Source organism: Salvelinus sp. IW2-2015, linkage group LG9 (assembly GCF_002910315.2).
Source record: "Salvelinus sp. IW2-2015 linkage group LG9, ASM291031v2, whole genome shotgun sequence".
Lineage (NCBI taxonomy): Eukaryota > Metazoa > Chordata > Actinopteri > Salmoniformes > Salmonidae > Salvelinus > Salvelinus sp. IW2-2015.
In genome coordinates this window covers 2405652-2424085 of record NC_036849.1, presented here as the reverse complement: position 1 = coordinate 2424085, position 18434 = coordinate 2405652, and the positions used below count along the sequence as shown (strand labels likewise).

Genomic DNA, 18434 nt, shown 5'->3' with positions numbered 1-18434 from the left:
AACATCTCTGGAGAGACATGAAAATAGCTGTGCAGCAACATTCCCCATCATAACTGACAGAGCTTGAGAGGATCTGCAGAGAAGAATGGGAGAAACTCCCCAAATGGAGGTGTAGAGTCATACCCAAGAAGACTCGAGGCTGTAATCGTTGCCAGAGGTTCTTTAACAAAGTACTGAGTAAAAGGTCTGAACAGTTATGTAAATTTGATATTTCAGTAATAATTTCTAAAAACCTGTTTTTGCTTTGTCATTATGGGGTATCGTGTGTAGATTGATGAGAGAGAAAAAAACAATTTCATCCATTTTAGAATGAGGCTGTAGCGTAACAAAATGTGCAAAAAGTCAAGGGGTCTGAATACTCACTGTATCTGTATTGTCACAAAGGGGAATGTAGCTTCCAATTGGCTCATTGATCCCCCCCTCCTCTCCCCTGTAACTATTCCCCAGGTCGTTGCTGTAAATGAGACTGTGTTCTCAGTCAACCTGGTAAAATAAGGGTTAATAATAAATAAATCAAATGTGTAGTCACTTGATGACCATGCTAAAATGTAGGGGAAAAAATGACTACCGATTTCTTATTCTCTCCCTTCTCCTCAAAGTGTGCACTCATTCACTTCCTCACAGATTCAAAAGCATTTCATCGGTGTAAGCATGGGTTAGCGGGTAGAAGGGCTGGAAATCAGACCCTAACCAAGGTCTGACAACAACAAAAAAACAGTCCAGTGTGAGTTTCAACCAGTAGACCTGTTATTTATTTATTCAAGACATCTAGGGTACTTTATTTCCCCCCCGATAGTAATACTACTATTCTCATGCACTGTAATAAAAACATTGATAAGAGCTATTGATAAGAGCTAGGTTAATAAGTAATCCGTTTGGATAAAGGGATTGTAAATATAAATTAGAATTGCTTTAGATATATTTTAACTTATGATCGCTGGAGACAAATATGGCTGCAAATTGAAAAGCATATCAACATTTTTTATTTAATTTTTTATTTCACCTTTATTTAACCAGGTAGGCTAGTTGAGAACAAGTTCTCATTTACAACTGCGACCTGGCCAAGATAAAGCATAGCAGTGTGAACAGACAACAACACAGAGTTACACATGGAGTAAACAATAAACAAGTCAATAACACAGTAGGAAAAAACAAAATGAGTCTATATACATTGTGTGCAAAAGGCATGAGGTAGGCAATAAATAGGCCATAGGAGCGAATAATTACAATTTAGCAGATTAACACTGGAGTGATAAATCATCAGATGATCATGAGCAAGTAGAGATATTGGTGTGCAAAAGAGCAGAAAAGTAAATAAATAAAAACAGTTTTTTCCCTACAACATGACAGGTATTCATGCCCTTTGTCCACAGTGAAGTATGAAATGCTGTGCCATTATGCAGAACTGAAATGGTATGGCCTCGTAACTTTCAGAGATGAATCTTGGAGACGTAAGAAGCGAGGCAAAGCCGAGCAGAATGACAGTTGTGCCAAATGTGTCCTTTGTGTGCCCTACAATGTTTTATTCATATTCTCAGACTTTAGCTGTTGCCTACAATTTCCTATTTTTAAATAATTGTTAAATATTATTAGCCACTATCGGTAGTGTCCGTAAGTAATAACCACACCTATTTAACTGCCAATTTAGGGGTAGTTCCCTTCAGTTGGTAGGCCTACCCTACATTTCTTATCATTACATTGTTCGATTTAGCCTAGCTTTATTTGTTTCCTTTATAAATTCTGTCACGTCTACAGTGCATTCGGAAAGTATTCAGACCCCTTGACTTTTTCCACATTATGTTACAGCCGTATTCTAAAATAGATTCAATTGTGTTTTTTCCCTCATCAATCTACAGACAATACCCCATAATGACAAATATTTTTTTTATTTTTGCAAATGTATTACAAATAAAAAATGGAAATATCACATTTACATACGTTTTCAGTCCTTTTACTCAGTACTTTGTTGAAGCACATTTGGCAGTGATTACAGCCTCAAGTCTTCTGTGCCTCAACACAATCCTTGCTTGGAGCTCTAGGACAATTCCTTCAACCTCATGCAGGGGCAGAGCCAGAGGGGTGTCCGGGGTAGCACTGGCCACCCCTGACATCTGATTGGCCACCCCGGGTGCCACCCCAAAATGTAATTCGCTACTGGCAGTTTGATGCTGATTGACATGTCATTTCACCTCTTGTTGAAAGAAGCATTTATTTTGACATTCAGCGGCGCATTTTTCAAATCGAGGAAGAGAGAATATTAACATTGGTTGCGAGATACAGAAGAATAAGAATAACATACAGAAGAAGAAGAGAGAATATTAACATTGGTTGCGAGATACAGAAGAATAAGAATAAGAAGAACATACAGAAGAAGAAGAGAGAATATTTCCACAGCTCCACAAGCTCTTTTCGCGATTGGCGAAAGCATCATATTTGAAGTAGGTTTTAAGGTTTAGCATCGGGTTTAGGTTTCCTGAACAACTGTTATGAAAGTTGAGTCGCTGTGTAAGTTAACATTAGACCTTTGGCTCCATTAACAGACAGTAAGTCAGATAAGAGAGATCGGTTCCCAATTTAGCCTAACATTATGTTTACATCTGTTAGGCTAAATACAGTGCACATACACATACAGTGCAGTGTCGTAAGTTACAGTATACGAATGTTTAGCTAATGTGGGGTAAGTAGTAGGCTACGGCTGTCAGTGTTCAGCAAGTTAACATTCAGCTATTTGAAGTCCATTAACTCAGTTAGATTTTCGTACTTGAACTCAAAACGAACAATTGTTATTATCAATCTGTTAACGTTACTCAAAAGATTACCACAATTTGCAGATAGCCTGTTTGCTATCGTAAAGGTGTAAGAAATGATAGCTAGCTAAGTTCCTTACTGCAGAGTAGGGCTAGCCATGATCTAACTAGTAACTTAGGCTGGTAGTTGATTTTAAGGTAAGGTTATGATGATGGGGATTTGTAATTAAGATTGAGATTTGACTAAAATGTGGGTAATTGGATGCTTAGATGTAACCATAGACGGTCTTATTTTTGCATAGGGTCAATTAAACATGAAAAGAAAGGGAGAGATATCAGGACCCAATGGTTGGCCAGGCCTATACTTTAAACTACACATTTTAGTTTGCAGCTGTTAGTACCTAATCTTGTGGATCGCGTAATTATACATTTCCATAGAGATATAACACATTATTTAACGTGTATTTCAGACATTTCAAGATCCAGAGAAGAGGGTCCTGTACAGCCGTGTTTGAAAACATTTCCCAGAACTCAGCATGGTACTAGGAAAAGGGCTTTCAACAGCTCCTGGTATAAGAACAATTCATGGCTTGAAAAGTCTGTAAGTCAAGATTCGACTTATTGTTTCGCCTGTAGGCATTTTTCTCTGCCCGATACACCTGAATATGCCTTCACATCACAGTCAGGTCTTTGTAACTGGAAAAAGGCGCTGTTTAAAGATTCTGGGTTTAAGCTCCATTCGAAGGCAGAACATCGTATCAATGCTATGCATACTTGGAATCAGCATAAAAAGGCAATTGACAGCAACTCATCAATGTTAGATGTCATAAATGAGGACCGGAAAAAGAAAGTGGAGGAAAACTGTACTTACATTAAAATGCTCCTATTAAATGTCTGATGACTCTCACAACAATTGTCATTTTTCGACAATCTTAGAAGAAATAGCAAAGCATGACCCTCTCATAGAGAAAAGGAGGAATGGATGTGGCGATGCTAAGTACACAAGCCACCAAATCCAGAATGAAGTTCTTGAGGGCTTAGCTGAAAAAGAAAGTGAAGTTTTTAGTGTAATTGCAGATGAAACCAAAGATTTACAGAAAAAATAACAAATGTCTTTAGTTGTGAGGTACTATTACAACGGGACCATCCACGAAAGCTTTTTACACTTTCAGTCAGCTGAAAGCTTAGATGCAGCAGGTCTCACAAAAATGATAGTTGATTGCCTTGAAAAATATGGTCTGGACTACAGAAATAATCTCGTGGGGCAAGGCTATGACGGTGCATCCGTCACGAGCGGAAAGCATTCGGGTGTGTCTGCACGGATTAAAAACAGTGCAAGATTTGCATTTTATGTGCACTGTAATGCACATTGTTTGAATTTGGTTCTTGTTGATGCTGTAAAATCAGTGCCTGAGGCAGTTAACTGTTTTGCTCTCCTGCAGAAGCTTGATAACGTTGTATCTGATTCGTATGTTCATCTCAAGTGGCTTGCAGTTCAGAAAGAGCTGTATCCACAGCAGCAGCCCAGGAAACTACAGAGACTTACAGATGTAAGGTGGGCATGCAGATACATGGCATGCCGTAATCTGAGGGACAGGCTTCCAGCAGTTCTGAGAGTGCTACAGGATATCACACTTGAAAATAGTGGTGATGGATCAGTGGAGGAAAGGGGCCTTCTTTCTCAGATAGATTTACATTTCATAAGGCTTTTGGTTACCTTTTGTAAAGTGCTTGGTGATGCCAAATGTCTTTCTGACATGCTCCAATCAAGCTCTCTTGACCTAGCAAGGGCTGTGGATCTAGTAGGTGCCCTTACAGACACATTACAGGACTACAGAAGTGAGGGTTACTTTGGAGAACTATGGAAAGAGGTTGAAGAGATTGCAGAGCACTGCAAAATAGGTGTACAAACAGTGTGTAAAAGACAGCCTAAAACAAGCTTAAGATTTCATGACTCATTGATGATGAGCACTGTAGGACAGAAAAATAGTGACCAAAGTGATGGTGAGAGCTTCCAAAGAGCTATCTTTTATCAGGTGCTTGACAATCTCACAGCTGAGCTGCAGAGGCGTTTTTCAAAGAAGAATTGCGAGATAATGCAAGGGGTCCAGTCTCTCAACCCAAAGAGTACAACATTCTTGAATGAGGAGCCTCTGTTTGCCTTTGCTCAGACTTTTGAGTCAGATTTCGAGGACCTCAAACATGAGGTTCATCAAACCAAGCAGCTTCTTGATAGGAGAGAGAAAAGTGGAAGGGACCGTCTACTCTCCTTGACTTTGTTGGGTTTCTAGAACCTTATAAAGAGGTCTCCATGAGCTATTTCCACTTTGTAAGATTTCTGTTGTTACACCAGTCAGCAGTGCTTCTTGCGAGAGAAGCTTCTCAGCTTTAAAACAGATAAAAACCCACCTTAGGACAACAATAGTTGATGACAGGTTAAGTCACCTCAGAATTCTCAGTGTTGAGTCAAGGAGGGCACGCTCCCTCAACATGGATGAATTTGTGAAATATTTTGCCAGTTCTCACCAGAACCGCAGAATTATGCTGTTTTAAAGCTACCTAGAATAATTTGGCATTTAGGCAGTCCCTCTGGTCATGATTAAAACCTGCACTGTGTACTAGCTAGTACACTGACATTCTAAAATGATAAATCCACAGGGTATCATGTCACACAGATTTAATTTGGTCTTGATTAGGCCAATTCCAAAACGTTAACATAATATATATGAGCATAAATATGATACTGTTAGTTTGTAATATTGATGGGCATTATTTTTATTTATTTATTTATTTTTCAAGTCCATTTCTGCTTGATACCTGGTATGTCAAATTGCAGTGTTCTTTTGTAAATTTACTTTTTTGTAAATAAACTATGCAAATTATGTAACACACAAATGCTATCTTATCTCCTTGGTGCTTGAGCTTTATTTTCTGAAAATATTTTGGATGTTCCACACTTATAGATCCAGATGATATATTCATGAAAACAGAGTGACCCAAGTCTCTCCAGTATGTGAGTACAGTACTGTGTGTGTGTGTGTGTGTGTGTGTGTGTGAGAGAGAGAGAGAAAGAAAGAAAGAAAGAAAGAAAGAAAGAAAGAAAGAAATTAAGCTGCAGTTCTGAGATAGAGACACTGACTTCATAGTATGTTAAAGAATTCTAGTGAAGTAACCCTTTTGGACTACACTATCTGTCACATTGAAGAACTCCTGATTAAGTGAATTATTACATTTACATTTACATTACATTTAAGTCATTTAGCAGACGCTCTTATCCAGAGCGACTTACAAATTGGTGTCATTCCACCTTATGATATCCAGTGGAACAACCACTTTACAATAGTGCATCTAACTCTTTTAAGGGGGGGGGGGGTTAGAAGGATTACTTTATCCTATCCTAGGTATTCCTTAAGAGGTGGGGTTTCAGGTGTCTCCGGAAGGTGGTGATTGACTCCGCTGACCTGGCGTCGTGAGGGAGTTTGTTCCACCATTGGGGTGCCAGAGCAGCGAACAGTTTTGACTGGGCTGAGCGGGAACTGTACTTCCTCAGAGGTAGGGAGGCGAGCAGGCCAGAGGTGGATGAACGCAGTGCCCTTGTTTGGGTGTAGGGCTGATCAGAGCCTGAAGGTACGGAGGTGCCGTTCCCCTCACAGCTCCGTAGGCAAGCACCATGGTCTTGTAGCGGATGCGAGCTTCAACTGGAAGCCAGTGGAGAGAGCGGAGGAGCGGGGTGACGTGAGAGAACTTGGGAAAGTTGAACACCAGACGGGCTGCGGCGTTCTGGATGAGTTGTAGGGGTTTAATGGCACAGGCAGGGAGCCCAGCCAACAGCGAGTTGCAGTAATCCAGACGGGAGATGACAAGTGCCTGGATTAGGACCTGCGCCGCTTCCTGCGTGAGGCAGGGTCGTACTCTGCGAATGTTGTAGAGCATGAACCTACAGGAACGGGTCACCGCCTTGATGTTAGTTGAGAACGACAGGGTGTTTCCAGGATCACGCCAAGGTTCTTAGCACTCTGGGAGGAGGACACAATGGAGTTGTCAACCGTGATGGCGAGATCATGGAACGGGCAGTCCTTCCCCGGGAGGAAGAGCATTATCACTTCTACCTCTAATCAGAAATCCTCGGATTCATTCATGCTCCTTAGATGCCAGGTTAAGGTTACACACTCATTTTCTGTCATGGTCTATGGACCCCCTGAAGTAGCCTTGGCCACCCCACGTATAAAACTCTAGTTCCGCCACTGACCTCATGGCTTGATGTTTGCTCTGACATACACTGTCAACTGACAGGTGTGTGCCTTTCCAAATCATGTCCAATCAATTGAATTGACCACAGGTGGACTCCAATCAAGTTGTAGAAACATCTCAAAGATGATCAATAGAGCTCGATTTCAAGTCTCATAGCAAAGGGTCTGAATACTTAACTAAGTAAGGTATTTCTATAAACTTTCTAAAAACCTGTTTTCTCTTTGTCATTATGGGGTATTGCGTGTAGATTGATGAGGGAAAAAAGTAATTTCATCCATTTTAGAATAAGGTTGTAACGTAACAACATTTGGAAAAAGTCAAGGGGTCTGAAAACTTTCCGAATGCACTGCTACATGGTTGTTGCCGAGGGTCGCTAGCAATGGGGGATAATATTTCATTAAAAGTTGGACATTTTTGGGGGGACATGTAGCCTATTTGAATCATTATGCAACACAGACCAAACGGGGCAGTTTAAACCTGGAGCTTGGCATACTGTTCACGACTGGACCGTTGTCATCACAGTTTCATAATCAGTGAAGAATGAGGTAGATTTATATGACTAATGTTCAACTACTATTGTATACTTTTCTCCCCTTCTAATATTTCATGGATTAAACTACTGAATATGGCAACTTTCAGGATGAATCTGTATTTTTGATTCGCCAAAATGTTGTGCATAAAGGCTTTCCAAACTTGTTTTCTTTTTTATGAATTAGGTAGATTCATAAATACTTCCATAACCGTAAATAATCTATAAATCAGAGTATTTTTTTATCTACTAAACAGAGACAAAGGCACATTTGGATGGCTTTCTTCATTGATCCCTAATACTTAGAACCCATTCTCTCAGTATATTCTCGTGAGTCTGTCGAGAAAAGTTTATATAATTGTACTGAAAACCCTACCGAATGAAAACTCCATGAGAAAATCTGTTGGCCAACAAGTAGGAGGGTTTTTTGGCAGCTTAAATCAAAACACGTAAATAAGGCATACATTTCCAAAGTCTGAATCGACCCCATTGAGTTTAAAAATATATTTTGCAAGAGAGACCTACCCAAAAAGAGGCACAAAGTTGTACACATTTAGATATAAAACACAAAGCACTACAGTTGAAAAACATCCGTTTACACATTGAACACATTGGTTTTGGGAGGAGTGGTTCAACTAGGGCTCAAAAACATTTACAGCCCCCTAAATAATTTCCCACCATAGATTTGATCTTAGCTGTTATGTTATCTGTTCTGATGGACGTTTAACTAAAGTCTCTCTTGGCTTTGGAGGATGCCACTTCAGGGTCAAACTTCTGCACATGCCCAGTAGAGTTCCACCTCAGAGTCAGTTGGAAAACAACCCTGACCTCGTCAGTGTCGCAACCCTGACATTTCCACCATGACCCAAAAACCTTAATTAGGGAATGGGTCGAAGCAGCTCCTAACAACTGTACTTGTCATTGTCAGGTCAGGAGGCTTCCATCCCATCCATAAATCACCCATAAGTAATCAATAAATCCAACAATGACTATTATTACTCCTGGACTATAAATAGACCTAGTGGTTTTCACAGGGTCAGAGATAGGGTAAGGGATAATCCCTCTGACCCTATGCTACATAACTAATGGAGCGGTGGGGTGCTCGGTGTGTTTGTGTGTGCACGCGTGTCCTGTTTCTGTGGGGGCGTGCACGTGAACGCACTTACGCTATGTCTTGGACAAACACAGCCGTTTTGTTGCCTGACTGTAACTTCAGTTAGAGGAGTCCATGCTGGATGATGGGAACAAGCAACACAACATAGTTAGAGACGCATGTGGGTCGTTCCACAAAAAGAATGCCTTCTAAGTAGAAATGTTGACATGTCCCTCGGTGAATCCTCTGTGACTTCTAGGGAGAGTTTAACCCCCCAAAATTCTCACACTTTTCAATGTCATCGTATGCCCTAGCTATTTTGTTGCTTTGACAAAATCATCTCTGAAGATTATTATTTATTCCATCAGTGATTAATTTATGTTTGTCCCTCATTTTAAGGTCAACACTGTTAACTGAACTCTTGTTTTAATATGGTAAAACTATTCCTTTAAAAAAAAATTTTTTTTCAAAAGAAACAGTTAACATCTAATAGTCAAATCATAGTGTAAAAGCAGATGAGCCAGTTCTACTGTTTTTGGCAATTTTCTGGAGTTTTGTGGTGGAAAACTGAGTGGGTTGAGCATAACACATCAACCCAGTTACCCATAGATTAAGCTAACATAGCAGGTGTAAAAGAAACACCTGAAATTAGATTCCCTACATTCATAAGTAAGTGGACGCCCCTTCAAATTAGTGGACTCAGCTATTTCAGCTACACCCATTGCTGACAGGTGTATAAAATCCAACACACAGCCATGCAATCTCCATAGACAAACATTGGCAGATGAATGGCCTGTACTGAAGAGCTCAGTGACTTTCAAAGTGGCACTGTCATAGATTGCCACCTTTTCAACAAGTCAGTTCGTCAAATTTCTGCCCTGCTAAAGCTGCCCCGGTCAACTGTAAATGCTGTTATTGTGAAGTGGCTCAGCCGCCATACAAGCTCACAGAACGGGACCGCCGAGTGCTGACGCGCGTTAAAATAATATGTCCTCGGTTGCAATAAATCACTACCGAGTTACAAACTGCCTCTGGAAATAAAGTCAGCACAAGAACTGTTCATCGGGAGCTTCACGAAATGGGTTTCCTTGGGCGAGCAGCCGCACACAAGCCTGAGATCACCATACGCAATACCAAGCGCCGGCTGGTGTGGTGTAAAGCTTGCCACCATTAGACTCCGGAGCAGTGGAAACGTGTTCCTGGAGTGATGAATCACGCTTCACCATCTGGCAGTCCGACAGACGAATCTGGATTTGGCAGATGCCAGGAGAACGCTACCTTCCCTAATGCATAGTGCCAACTGTAAAGTTTGGTGCATGAGGAATAATGATCTGGGGCTGTTTTTCATGGTTCAGGCCCCTTAGTTCCAATGAAGGGAAATCTTAACACAACCGAATACAATGACATTCTAGACGATTCTGTGCTTCCAACTTTGTGGCAACAGATTGGTGAAGGCCCTTTCCTGTTTCACCATGCCAATGCCCCCGTGCACAAAGCGAGGTCCATAAAGAAATGGTTTGTCAAGATTATGTGGAAGAACTCGACTGCCTGCATAGAGCCCACAGAGTTGGTTGTGCGTAAATTAGCTTTTTGGAAAGAAATGAATATATTTGTTGTCTTAAGGGGGAAGGTGTTACAGGCTTTGGTTTTTCCATTTATATTTAGAGTTTGGACGTTAGCACGTTGGGCACACCGATTGGTGTCACCTCGTTAGTCAGTATGTGTTACACTTGTGCTGGCTTGTCATCTCAGAAGGTGAACCTGCCAGCATAGTTAATATTTAAGAGCGGCTGGCCCAATGCTCCAGATGGCTTGAGAGATATGGAAGGTTAACACATTTGAGTTGGTTTCACCCTATTTTGATTTCTAAAAAAACCAATCCCTTAACTGATCTTCCCTGTTTTCATTTGCTCCACTTTTTGGTTTGCTTCCTGTCTTTAAGTTTGGTGTGGTTTTTATTTAGTTTGCCTCTTATTGGGCAAATGTAGTGGGTGCTTATGTCTTTTAGGGCCCAGTTGTTGCTAGTCAACTTTCAGTGGCCACCCTCATGAGTGTCTTTCAGAACCTCTACAAAACCCCACCTGCTTCGTTTTAGTTAGTGACTTTTTGTTAGTTCCCTCTTCTGTTTGAGTGACAATTTTTGGTTTCTTGCTGAGAGGCAACTAGAGGCTGTATGTGGGAAGAACAGTCAGCTGACTGGCCAAGAGCAGTATGACTACAATTTCTTTCAAACAGGAAACCAGCTGTGATAAAATGCGGATTAAAAACATTACAAATCTGACCTTTTTCAGTAATGATACAGTCTAAAATGACTTGCAGGGAAGTAGAGAAATTACACCAGCTTCAGTGAATGAACAAACGGTTTTCCAGAATTTAGAGTGATCACTAATAGCGCTAAGGAAGTAGTTTGTTTTAGCCTGTTTAATCGAGGCAGTGCACCTATTTCTCAAGTGACTAAATAGCCGCCAATCAGCTAACTAGCCAGTTTGTCGATGGCCATCGCTCGATTTCTTATCAAGAGGTCTGCGAGTACAGGAGAGAACCTTGGGTTAGTTTATCAGCCAGAGGTAAAAATGGATGAGAACCATGGGTTAGTTTATCAGCCAGAGGTAAAAATGGATGAGAAAATGTAGTGTCAAAACAGGGTCTGGTATGCAGCTAGTAGAAAAAAGCTCTGAATAATGTAGATCACAAAGGAACTCCTGGGGCGAGAATGTTTATACATTTCTCTTCACAATTATACTGAGGGTCAGAGTTTTTAAGTTTGGTATCTAATGTAAGCAATAGGGCAGGGGTATGGGGTCAATTTCGCGCCATATGTATTGAATTCAAAATAAAATAAATCGTGAACATGAAAAATAAAGTTGAGAATGTAAACATTATATTTTCAAGGACGGGTGAAATAATGGATGTTAAAATCAAAAAACAAACAAATGAAAGCCAAATGGATAGAATTGTAAACAAAAATAAGACAAAACAAAACCCAAAAACTTTTAAAGCGAGAGCAAAACTCTATGACAAATGATAAAAATATATATTTGAACGATTGCAAAATTCGTTTTCGGTTAAACTTTCCCAGCAACAAATCCTATTGAAGACATTTTGCCTACACTCTTGCCTGCATATACTACCTTTTGGTTACGCTACTCATATTTTTGCTTTCGATGTCTGTTTCTTTGCTTTCACTGCCAGTCTTTTCAATTGCGAGTTTTGGCATTATTTTCCCGTGAAGGGAGGCGTAGACAATGAGTCTCCATTGGTCCGCTAGTTTTGGAGTGACGGTTTGTCTTAACCCAATCAAAGAACATGATACACAGGCTTTTTTTCTATTGCCTACTTAAGAAGATGGTCTGACGTTACCTCGTTTTACGGTTTTAGCTAACGTACTTCAAAATTGTCAGTCATGGGTCAATAATGTACAGATATTAGAAGCATGTCTATCTAATACTCCTCCTCCTCCTCTGGCCGCGTCTCCTTCCAGTTCTCTGCTGCCAATGACTGGAACGAACTACAAAAATCTCTGAAACTGGAAACACTTATCTCCCTCACTAGCTTCAAGCACCAGCTGTCAGAGCAGCTCACAGATTACTGCAAATGTACATAGCCCATCTATAATTTATCCCAAACAACTACCTCTTCCCCTACTGTATTTATTTATTTTGCTCCTTTGCACCCCATTATTTCTATTTCTACTTTGCACATTCTTCCACTGCAAATCTACCATTCCAGTGTTTTACTTGCTATATTGTATTTTCTTCGCCACCATGGCCTTTTTTTGCCTTTACCTCCCTTATCTCACCTCATTTGCTCTCATTGTCTAGAGACTTGTTTTTCTACTGTATTATTGACTGTATGTTTGTTTTACTCCATGTGTAACTCTGTGTTGTTGTATGTGTTGAACTGCTTTGCTTTATCTTGGCCAGGTCACAATTGTAAATGAGAACTTGTTCTCAACTTGCCTACCTGGTTAAATGAAGGTGAAATAAAAAAATAAAATTACATTTAATGACAAACCATCTAACTACTTGGGTAAACATATTAATTACCTGTTACACAAAGTTCGGCACATGTGTTGGTAAATGGTTCGCCATACACCTGCGCCGAACGTTGTGCAAAGGGTAATTCATATGTTGGCTGTGGGCTACGCTAAATGAGTGTAGCCCACAGCCAACATATGAGGCAAAAAAAGGCCACGGTGGCGAAGAAAATACAAAATAGCAAGTAAAACACTGGAATGGTAGATTTGCAGTGGAAGACCGGGCAGTTTTTTGCATGACAATCACCGGCTGACAAAATGTAATGACCGCCACAGCCCTACTTAAGACAGATATTCTTAAACTGATCTGAGGCTTATGTAAGCCCATCTATATTTATATCTCTTATACAATGGGTTAAAGTTATGTATAGAATAATGGGTTAAAGTTATGTATAGTAAAATAGTATAGGTGTAAAACAGGATGCACCTGAGCTCAATTTCGAGTCTCATAGCAAAGGGTCTGAATACTTAGGTAAATAAGGTATTTCTGTTTTTTCTTTGTAATAAATGTACAAACATTTCTAAAAAACAGTTTTCGCTTTGTCATTATGGGGTATTGTGTGGAGATTGATGAGGAACATTTTTATTTAATCAATTTTAGACTAAGGCTGTGACGTAACAACATTTGGAAAAAGTCAAGGGGTCTGAATCCTTTCCGAATGCAATTCTATTTTACTGAGTTACAGTTCATGTAAGGAAATAAGTCAATTGACATAAATTAATTAGGCCCTAATCTCTGAATGTCTCATGACTGGTAATACAGATATGCATCTGTTGGTTACGGATACCTTAAAAAAAAGGTAAGTGTGTGGATTAGAAAACGAATGGTGTGACCACCATTAGCCTCATGCAGCACGGCACCTCTCCTTTGTATTGAGTTGATCAGACTTTCGATTGTGGCCTGTGGAATGCTGTCCCACTCCTCTTCAAAGATTGTGTGAAGTAGCTTGATATTGGCGGGAACTGGAACACGCTGTCGTACACGTCGATCCAAAGCATCCCAAACATTCTCAAATTGTGACATGTCAGGTGAGTATGCAAGCCATGGAAGAACTGGGACATTTTCAGTTTCCAGGAATTGTGTACAGACGCTTGGGACATGGTGCCGTGCATGATCATGCTGAAACATCAATTTTCTGCAAAGTTGCAAACTAGCTAGCATATGGAACAACTTTCTACATAATGTGTCCTACCTGGTCGGAAAAGTGACTAACATAACATGTGCCACCCCCTTCAACGGGCGTGTGGGGCACAGGAGGCTGCTGAGGGGTGAACGGCTCATAATAATGTCCGGAACGGCGCAAATGGAATGGCATCAAACACCTGGAAACCATGCGTTTGAGGCATTTTTTACCATTCCACCGATTCCGCTCCAGTCATTAGAAAGAGCCCGTTCTCCCCAATAACGTGCCACCAACCTCCCGGGGTTGTGGGGTGAGGGTTATCAATGGCAGCCGACCTTTCAAACCATTTTTGCAATACAAAATCCTCCAGACCCCCAAGGGAGGCGTGACAACGATGTGATTTTGGAGGTATGGCAACGTGAGACTACACCTATCCTACCTGCCACTGGTAATAGAACAGTGTGTGTACTGTATGTGTTCACAGATGCATCTATGGACCCAGCACTTGGAGACTTGATCGAGAGATAGGCACTTAACACATCCACAATGTAGGACTAAAGGTAATTACTAATAATACAGGACAGCAGAAATGCCCAGTATTTCAAACTTCCACATAGTACCTGTTTGTGTGTCAGATATCATCTATCCTTACTGCCATTGGTAATAGAACAGTGACTATGTGTGTATGGTTCACAGAAACATTATTGGAGCCAGCACGTGGAGACTTGCAAGATGATGTGTGAAGTCCAGACTGACAGACGGGCTTGATACTGATGTCTCTAAATGGAGAGAGACCTGCCACTCGGCATGACAATTTTACTAGACACAACTTTTACTTCAATTATTGAACTGATTATTGAATTGAATGGTATCGGTCAATATTGGGAGGGAGAAACCCTGTGTATTCTGCACAAGGATCAGGGAACTCCTGTTGTATACGGGACACAACACAGGAAGGTATGACCACTCTGACATGTTTGCCAAGGTGGCCCCATTACCACCACACAAAATGCAGATAGACACATTATTTGTATCTGCTGGGAATGACAATGAAAGGTGGACATTGTTATATTAGCTGAAAACTGCTTCTATGGTATTATGTAAAGTGTTGTTTATTCTGCACGGACCTGTTATTACATTTGAAAGTTATCAAAACACTTACTTTAGAATATCTAGATAAATTACACAACTGCATTCTTCTCATATTACTCTGTAGGATACTGACCTATTCAAAGCTTCCTCTGGCATCTCACCATACATCTTAATTTTTTATTTAACTAGGCAAGTCAGTTAAGAACAAATAATTTTTTACAATGACGGCCTACCCCGGCCAAACCCTAACCCGGACGACGCTGGGCCAATTGTTCGTCGCCCTTTGGGACTCCCAATCACGGTCGGTTGCGATACAGCCTGGAATCAAACTAGGGTCTGTAGTGATGCCTCTGGCACTGAGATGCAGTACCTTAGACCAATGTGCCACTCGGGAGCCCCAACTACATCTGCCTGTAGTTATTGAACTCAACCTATATCAAGCCAACTCACGTTCTATGAAAAATGACCTATAATTACTTACAATATAAGTGACATTTTATCCTTTCAAAAAAAAAATCCTTATCCTCCTCTAGACCTCTGATTGGCCAGCTCATCCTCCTCATGACATCATACTATATTAGGAAATAGCAACCATTTTTAAAATGGTCTGTTTTTGATACAAGTTTGAGGTGGGGGTTTTTATGTTTTTTCTCCAATTTATGCTTTGACCACACATACAGATGAGTCAACAACATTATTTGGGTATGAGTTAACAGAGTATTAACTTCTAAATGTTAGATTTTCACAGGACAGTTACTTTAATTATTTTTATTGAGTGAAAAACTTTTGAGATTGTGTAGCTAGCTAGCTAGCTCACTTTTGTATGCAAGTCAATTAGAACAAGATGGCATTTTGGAAGATTTAATATTTTCCATTATAAATGTTTTGGCTCTCAAATGTTTTTTTATTATTATTTTTTATACAAATGAGGGCTCATATTGAGTGTATTTACATGTGTACATATGAACCATGCTCATGATATATATTTTAGAATGCTACTTTTTATGACATTTGTATCTAATTGTCGCATGCTATTTGCTAACTGCTAGCTAGCTTACTAATAGGCGATCCATTTTGTCCTAACTAGCTATTTTTTGCTTCTGTTATTGTTAGCTGTCCATTGGTTTTTTGTTACATTTAACACACAAGCCGAAAAGGAATTTTAATCTATTTGAAAATGTATGAACGTTTGCTATTGGAAAAAATGTAAACAGATACTTTAATTGTATGGTCTGAAAGTATTAAAAACACCCAGAAAACATCAAAAATACATTATCTATACAGCTAAAAATTACAATGCCATGTCAAAACAAATTGACATTGATAAAAAAGTGTGCTTTATCAATTTACCAGATTTTGCTATCCATTACTTTGAAAAAAATCAAGATGTCAATATTCTTGTAATGCTTTTTACATTAAAAAAATATAGAATTACAGCTCAATCTGAGCAGAATTTTGTATATGCGAATAACTAACATTTTTTAACGTTTGTTAATTGAACAGTCAATATTATGAGATTGAGAGAAATGTATAATAGAAAAGAAACACTGCATTGGCCATCTTGGTTTAATGGTCAAGACATTGGCTTCTCCCATTGGAGACCCAGATTGGGTACATGGTAGGTCATGAGATGCTACGCGAGCCAGTCCAAGAGGTGGCCTTCCATGTACCCATTCAAGGGGTCTCACCTGAGCCTGCCCAAGTGGCTTACTCTGCCATGCCTATACCGCTCCTGACCAACAAGTGGTCCTAACATGAGGAGGCGGCCCACATATGCCAGCTTATCACTGTAAACGCCCACCAGGGTCGCACACCAGAAAGCCACAGAACGGGTCACTTTAGCCATTAGATTAGTCAGTAAAGTAAACGACTGCATTGAGCTTTTACCAATTAGAAATGTGCAACACACATTAGGGACGGCTGTACAAAATCCCTCCAAGTGGAGCAGAATACTGCTGAGACGGACTTGATCAAGCAAGTGGATTTCACCTGTTGACTCTCATGCAATCACACACCTGTCACTAATTATCAGGACTGCCCTGATAGGATCACCTATTGATAGAGCAAAGTCTGATGGGCTGGCTCAACTTCAGAGAGAGATGGATGAAAATGAATCTCAATGAGCACATGTGAGGAAAAGAGAGCAGAGAGGCAAAGGGATAATGGAGGAGAGAGAAGAAAGGCAAAGGGATAATGGAGGAGAGAGAGCGGTGAGAGAGATAGGAGAGCGAGAGGGCTATAGAGTGGTGAGAGAGAAGAGTTAAGCTTCAGTTATGTGGTGATGTCTCTGAATGGAATTCCACTGAATGGCTGAGTTGGTTTAGCTCAGCCTATCCAGTGAGCTGTGTGTGTGTCATAAAGTGGAAAAGTGACAAGTTATTTTGGATCTGGTTTTAACAGGCAGAGTGAAGTAGGCTGAGTTTACATCAGCAACCCAATTCTGATTTTCACCAATCACATCAGATCTTTTTCAGAGCTGATCTGATTGGTCAAAAAAAAAAAACATTAGTGGGGAAAAAGATCAGAACTGGGCTACCTGTCTAAATGCAGCCGTTCACAGACATCAAGCTCCAGTTTCAAACATTTAATAAATGAAGGCATGGTTTACATAACTGTTCTCAGAATGTGATATGTAATCTTTAGTTTTATTTTCACACATCAAACCCGACCAATAAACCTTGCATATTAAAGTCTAACCAAAACCAAAGGCACAGGAGGAGGTGGTGCAGCCTAGGAGGCAAGAGTTTGTTCCTCAAACTCACAAGCCTCCATTATACCATGCCCCCTGGAACAACCATACCTCCTTTGCACAAGCGTCACAGCTGTATGAAACAGAAAAAAAGGGGTTACATACAATACAAGTAACACAGTTAATCAATGAAATGTCTTGGGGTGTTAAAAAGGAAATTAGTCACACCTGATGTGTGTGTTTATGATGAGTAGAATTTCACCATTGTTCAATTCTGTGAGGAAAACGTACCACAAACCTTCCCATCACGCACACACAAACACGTGGCAGTTTTCAAAACGCTTCCACGATAAGGAGCTGAGATACACTTGTGCTTCTTTGGTAGGAGGAGGACACTCCTTTGTTCACCTACTAACAAATTGGCACTCTCCTCGACCACTTATCGGTTTCTGGGTCACGGAGGACGGAAGAACAAGGAGAGAACAGACTTTTGCCCAATTGGGATTATCCCTAGGAATTAGGCTAACGGCACTCAATTTTGACCCCAATGCAACCTGGGAGCAGGAAATTAGACAACGATGGTTCTCTCCCCAAGGAGCCATTATGGGGTCAGGAGGTTACGTCTCCACAGAGTAACTGATGAGTACTAGAGGACCCATCTCTCACAACCTGCAGTCCCCATGGTTATATCCGCAGGGTGGGCGGGTTTAGGGCCCTGAAATATTGTGTGGATAAAGGGCGGGTGGTTTGAGTAAAGAGAAACCAATGCATTCAAAATCCATAAATGTAATATTCTTGTGCAGTTCATACCTGTAGGATACATTGAGGTGTATCTTTTACTATCTGGCATTAGTGTGTAGCCTTAGCTTAATT

At 40.4% G+C, this 18434-nt stretch overlaps 1 long non-coding RNA gene across 1 annotated transcript; it reads left to right on the top strand.

Annotated features, from left to right (window-relative positions):
- The first annotated feature begins 2213 nt into the window (after positions 1-2213).
- Positions 2214-16308, top strand: LOC111968424 (uncharacterized). The gene is made up of 4 exons (XR_002877890.3): positions 2214-2438; positions 3218-3348; positions 14265-14340; positions 14477-16308. It is a non-coding gene; the product is annotated as an uncharacterized lncRNA (long non-coding RNA).
- Positions 16309-18434: the final 2126 nt, after the last annotated feature.